Below are 6,928 nucleotides of genomic sequence, written 5' to 3'. Positions count from 1 at the left end.
CTGGAAAAACACATAATAGGAGATGTGAAAAACTGGAGGTTAATCATCAGAAATTATTATGGCTTTGGGTGTCACTCCCACTGGTGTTCTCTCCCTCCTGCTCCCCATGGCCCTCTTGCAAGGTGCTGCAACTAGCAATTTGAAATTTACACACCTTCACAGGAGAGATGCCTCATCTGCAGCATATCCATAACCTCCCAAGGCAAAGCTGCCATTACTTGCAGTATAATCAGTGGCACAGCAGGTGCAGAGAGGAGGAGAGAGCTAGGTACATATTACTAAGAAGCCTGATGAGTCCAACATACTGCTCTTCTCTAACAAGTATTGCCCCAGGAAATTTAAAATAGCACATCTCGATGTGCATGGCATACATCTGCTAAACCCATGTGGTGTTTGATTGGACAGATCAACACCAACCTAGCCTGCATTTTCTCTCCAGCTTCCTTCATACTCTGGCTAGATCAATTTGAGCACAGAGTCCAGCATAAGCTCTGTCTTTAGAACGTTCGGTTGGCTTCTTACAAAACTAACTGCATCCCTAAATTCCCAGGTTTTCCCCTTTCCCAAAAGCCTCAAGTTGATAACTGAAAGAAAAAATTATATTATTTTCCCATACCATCATCTTTTAGACTAGTATTCTTGTCTCATACCATGGTCTTTTAGTCTTGAGACTGGTCCATCAGCTAATGAAGAGCAGAAAAGTCTCACTTTATAAATATTTTTTATTAGTATTTATGCTTTGGAAGTAGATAATTTTAGTAAGAGAAGTCAATAACAGGCCAGGCACAGTGGCTCACACCTGTAATCCCAGTTACTTAGGAGGCTGAGGCAGGACAGTTGTCTGAACCCAGGAGGCAGAGGTTGCAGTGAGCTGAGATCATGCCACTGCACTCCAGCCTGGGCAAGAGACTGAGACCCTGCCTACACACACACACACCCATACACACACACACACACACACCAAAAAAAAAAAAAAAAAAAACCCTCAATAACAAGCACAATTAAATTGCAAACTCTTCCACTGTATCCCGAAATATCCAAAGCAATCTATCTAGGTGCAGCTTCCAGTAAGTTTCTCCATCTCATGAACATTGTTCTCAAAGGTGATAGGTCTGGAGAGAGATGAGAATTACAGCAAATCCATTAGCCACATCTGAAAAAGACAGAGTACACTCAAAGTGTACACATTATTGATAATTTATCCACACCTTTTTCTTCTATGTGAAGCATAACACAGGCCCACATTCACAGCGTTGGAGAGAAGCACAGGTCTGGAATTCAAGAATTTTGAATTCTAGTCCTGGCTTCATTAGCTAGAACTGTGACCATCAGTAAACTCCGTAACTTCTCTGGATTTTTCTTCAACTTCAAAATAAAACAGATGAAATAACTTCTAAAGCAGTGCTTCTAAAATTTTAAGATGCAAATGAATCACCTGAAGATCTTGTTAAAATACAAAGATTTAGAATGGACTTGACAACCTGCATTCCTAATGAACTCTCAGGTGATCCTGTTAATGTTCAGCCTCATGGACCATACTCTGAGAGCAAGGTGCTGGAGCACTGTTCACAAACTTGGCTGTGCACTAGCATCACATGAGTAGTTTAAAAATACCAACACCTACGCATGTGCCTCTGTGTGTTTCCCCATGCTTGTTCTATGAGCCTGGCCTTAGGTGCTTCGTGTCTGGGGGTGACCCGAGCTGTCGCCGCCTCCGCATTGGGCAAAACTGCGGACTCTCCAGGTTCGGGAGCCCAACCTGACCCAGTGCAGAGCTTCAATCGCTGGAAGAAAAAATACAGCCACAGGCAGAAAAAAAAGAAGCAGTTGAGGAAGCAACTGAAGAAACCCAAATGGCAGGTTGGGCACGAGGGTATCAGCCGCCTCATGCAGAACTATGAGAAGATAAATGTAAATGAAATTACAAGATTTTCAGCTTTTTCCTTGTCCAGAAAAAACACTGGAAGGTTTGCAAGAAGCTCAGTACCGTTTGGTAACTGAGATACAAAAGCAGACCACTGGATTGGCTTTGCAAGGTAAAGATGTACTTGGAGCAGCCAAAACTGGATCTGGCAAGACTTTGGCTTTCCTTGTTCAAGTGCTGGAAGCCTTATATCGTCTGCAACGGACCTCAACAGATGGGCTGGGGGTTCTCATAATATCACCTATGAGAAAACTGGCCTATCAGACCTTTGCGGTTCTCCAAAAAGTGGGAAAGAATCATGGCTTCTCAGCTGGTCTCATCATTGGTGCAAAGAATCTGAAACATGAAGCTGAGAGAATCAACAACATAAACATACTTGTGTGCACACCAGGTCAGCTTCTTCAACACATGGATGAAACAGTATCTTTTCACGCTACCGATCTCCAAATGTTAGTTCTTGATGAAGTAGATAGAATCTTGGATATGGGCTTTGCTGATACTGAAAATCTCACCAAGAAACGTCAGACTTTACTTTTCTCAGCAACACAAACTAAATCTGTAAAAGACCTTGCACGCTTGAGTTTGAAAAACGCTGAGTATGTTTGGGTTCATGGAAAAGCAAAATATAGCACCCCTGCCACTTTGGAACAGAACTACATAGTCGGCTGGGCGCAGTGGCTCAAGCCTGTAATCCCAGCACTTTGGGAAGCCGAGACAGGCGGATCATGAGGTCAGGAGATCGAGACCATCCTGGCTAACATGGTGAAACCCCGTCTTTACTAAAAAATACAAAAAACTAGCCGGGCGAGGTGGCGGGCGCCTGTAGTCCCAGCTACTCGGGAGGCTGAGGCAGAAGAATGGCGTAAACGCGGGAGGCGGAGCTTGCAGTGAGCTGAGATCGGGCCACTGCACTCCAGCCAAAGAACCTACATAGTCTGTGAGCAGCAGCAAAAAATAAGTTGCTGTGTTCCTTTTTGAGAAGCCATCTGAAGAAGAAGAGCATTGTATTTTTTTCCAGTTGCAAAGAGGTCCAATATCTGTACTGAGTGTTTTGCCAGGTACGTCCTGGCATTTCTATCCTTGCCCTCCACGGTTGACAGCAGCAAATGAGAAGAATGGAAGTCTATAATGAGTTTGTCCATAACAGAGCTGCGGTACTCTTTGCTAGTGATATTGTAGCCAGGGGGCCGGATTTCCTGGGTGTGAATTGGACTCCTCAGTTTGATTGTCCTGAGGATGCCAACACATATATTCACAGAGCAGGTAGAACTGCCGGGTACAAAGAAGATGGTGAAACTTTATTAATTTTGCTTGCCTCAGAAAAAAGCTATCGTGCAGCAGCTTCTTCAGAAGAAAGTACCTGTGAAGGAAATCAAAATCAATCCAGAAAAACTTATAGATGTCCAGAAAAAATTGGAATCTGTTTTAGCTCAAGATCACGATTTAAAAGAAACAGCTCAAAGGTGCTTCGTCTCCTACACACGATTGATATACCTGATGAAGGATAAAGAAGTATTTGATGTAAGTTATCTATACCTGAATATGCCGTCTCTTGGTCTTGCTGTGGCACCATGCATAAGATTTCTTCAGAAAGTGCAGAAACAACCCATCAAAGAATTGGTAATGAGCCAAGCTGATGAAGTAATTGAGCCAATGGCTCCCTCCCTCACTGATGACAAAGTGGAAGAATTTAGAGGCTTCTTCAATGAGAAAATGTCCATCCTTCTGAAAGGTGGAAAAAGACTCAAAGGGGCAGAGCACAGACTGGCTAACAATACTAGTGATGAAGAACAGGAAGAAGAGGAAGACGATGAAGAAGAAATGGAAGAGAAACTGGCAAAGGCAAAAGGATCTCAAGCTCCATCTCTTCCTAACACCAGTGAGGCACAGAAGATCAAGGAAGTTCCTATGCAGTTCCTAGACAGAGATGAGGAGGAAGAAGATGCTGATTTCTTGAAGGTGAAGTGACACAATATGTTTGGATTTGACCTTAAAGAGGAGAAAACATTACAGAAGAAAGAACCTTCTAAATCCAGCATCAAGAAAAAAAGTGACCAAAGTTGCAGAAGCAAAAAAAGTAATGATGAGAATTTTAAAGTGAATAAGAAGATAACAGGTACTGATGAAGGAGAGTTGGTTCAGCAGTGGCCACAAATGCAGAAATCTGCCATCAAGGATGCTGAGGAAGATGATGACACGGGTGGTATCAACTTAGATAAAGCAAAGGGAAGACTTCAGGAAGAGGACAGATTTGACAAAGAAGAATATAGGAAGAAAATTAAGGCAAAGCATCAGGAGGAAAGACTGAAAGAAAGGAAAGCCAGAAGAGAAGCCAGTAAGAGACAAGTGAAGGCCAAAGATAAAGAGGAAGCCTTTCTGGATTGGAGTGATGATGATGATGATGATGGATTTGATCCAAGCACACTCCCAGATCCAGATAAGTAGATAAGCTCTGAAGATTCAGATAGTGAAGATATGGAAAATGAAATTAGTGATACCAAGAAGAAGCAGGGGATGAAGAAGAGGAAAAACAGTGAAGTGGTAGACATGGGACCAACAAGTCGTAACAGAAAGAAGGCCAAGTGGGACACTTTAGAGCCTTTGGATACTGGCCTGTCTTTAGCCGAGGATGAAGAGCTGGTGTTACATCTGCTAAGAAGTCAAAGCTAAATACTTCCTGCGCCTGCCTTCTCCTTGAAACCTTGGTTACGATTGTGTAGACAAGAAGTTAAAAAACAATTGATTTGGGGGCACTTAGGTACCATATGTCCCATTCCCAAAGGGCACATTTCTGGATAGAAGCGATCATATCTCCAAGTCCCTCTCACAGGATATGCTTTGTGCCATCACTGAGCATACTCAGATCAAGGGTGGATGATACCATTTCCTGACCCTGGTTTCCAGCATGTGTCCTGTTAGATTTTTATCCATGGGTTCCTACGCCTTGTCATTGGAAATGCTTCCTTTGTTTTACTGGCAAGTTCTGGAGTTCTTGTGTCATTGTTAGAAATTCCTGTGTTGCTTACTGTACAGAAGTTTCTGTGTTACTGTCAAAATTGATCATGATTTTGATGTATTTAATATTTGCAAAGAGACTGAGTATGATGGACCAGCCCTGAGAAAGAATATTTTTGAATTGAGATAATCAATAATAAACATATTTCCTATTAAAAAAAAATACCAACACCTAGGTTCCACATCAGAGTCCAATTTAATGACTATAAACTGTGTTTGAGCATGGGGTGCTTTTAAAGCTCCCCAGGTGGTTCTAGTGTAGAGCAAAGTTTGAGGAACCCTATCCCATTCCTTAAAACTCTAAAATGATGACCTTTATTTTTCAGTCACATTACATTTATAGAGTGAAATTCCTTGTTATCTATTATCTCATGACAACCCAGAGAGCTAGCAGGGCAAACACTATTAACTTCAATTTACAAAAGAGATAACCAAGCACCCAAGGGTCAGGAGAATTGCCTAGTGGCATACAGCTAATGGCAGACCTTCTGCTACCAGAACAACTAGAACACAGCATTCCTGATAAACAAGCCATGTTTTCCCCAGATTGCTTTGCACTGGCTGTACAAACTAATAATGACAAAGAGAAAAAATGATAGTAGCTTTTCTGCCCCAAATTCCACTAAAAATAATATGAATGACAATGTAAGAGAGAAATACATGCAACTAGTTAAACAATTAAATGAGTATTTGGTGGAGGAGCTACTTGGCTGCTGTGGGTGATACTAACAAGGAGAATAAGGTTGCTAAGGTTATGTCAGCAGGACCAACCATTAGACATCAAGTGAGCAAGCTAGATGGATTAATGCAGTACTAGGAATACAACAAAACGTACTGGGGAAGTGCCATAACAAATCCTGGGCAAGAGACCAGAGAGTCTTTCATTTGATAAAACTAGGAATTTATTGGAACTTGTTGAGATAGCCATCCCACTTCTAAACACTGCAAAACCTACACACAGAAACAAAACAAACTTAAAAGTTCTGGCTTTGGAACTAAGGCAAGTGGTGGAAATTAATAAACAACCAAGTAAACAGGAGGTAGAAAAGAAGAAACTGGTATTTTTTAATGCTTACTATGGACCAGCCAGTTGTATGAATTATCTGGCCTTACTCTTATTTGCAAGGTAAGCTTTATTATTCCCATTTTACAGATCAGAAGGTGAGTCATAGAGTTTGTCTTTTACACCAACTTACATTTGAATGTCAGAGATGGGTTTAAGCCTAGGTCTGTCTGATTCCAAACCTCTCATGTCCTTTCTTCTATCCAGACTAATTCCTGTAACTAAATCAAACATTTTCAGGTGAACTACTGTTCTTCCCCAAATCTTCATCTTGTCTATGTAGCAGAGACAAAATACTATTATAATGTCATAACTTGTTGATGCTGTTATTCCACAAAACAATAAAAACACTATGTATAGATTTGGCCAAAACAAAATCAAAACCAAAAAAAATTCCATTGACCTTCTGGCCTTTTGGCTTTGCAAAAGTGAAGCCCAAATCCTTTTCAACAGAGGCTGAGAAACTGCACCCTAGAGGTCAGATGTGGCCTACCAACATGCTTCATTTGAAACATACAGTATCAACCCTCATAGTGTTTTTAAATTTTGGAAGCAAAACCCAGTCACCTCATAGAAATGGGAATTCCTGTTGTCTCTCCAAATAGTAGGAAGAGTTGGGAATGCCCCACTCATCCTCTCATGTGGTGTCAACAGCTAAAGTTGAGTCCCAGGTTCTCTGTAGGTGAAGCATCTGTTATCCACTAACCACAGTTCCCATCTTTCCCTATTTATTATATATATATCAGATGATAAATGTCATCACACTTAAGCTAAATATTTCCTAAACTTTTTCCTATCAAAGGTTGTGTTAAAACATACACCCAAGAACTCCGACCATTTATTTCAAAAAGATTGAAGACAGCATACTTTTTCTTATAACAAGCCCACATCACCCATATATATATATATATATATATATATATATT

At 41.1% G+C, this 6,928-nt stretch overlaps 1 pseudogene; it reads left to right on the top strand.

The window, feature by feature from the left end:
* The first annotated feature begins 1,626 nt into the window (after positions 1-1,626).
* LOC108529838 (probable ATP-dependent RNA helicase DDX10 pseudogene) lies at positions 1,627-4,594 on the top strand (annotated as a pseudogene).
* The last annotated feature ends 2,334 nt before the right edge of the window (positions 4,595-6,928 follow it).

This window comes from Rhinopithecus bieti, unplaced genomic scaffold (assembly GCF_001698545.2).
Source record: "Rhinopithecus bieti isolate Rb0 unplaced genomic scaffold, ASM169854v2 scaffold_5948, whole genome shotgun sequence".
Taxonomy (NCBI): domain Eukaryota; kingdom Metazoa; phylum Chordata; class Mammalia; order Primates; family Cercopithecidae; genus Rhinopithecus; species Rhinopithecus bieti.
Note: the sequence above shows the minus strand (reverse complement) of the source record. Positions and strands in the feature narration are given on the sequence as shown.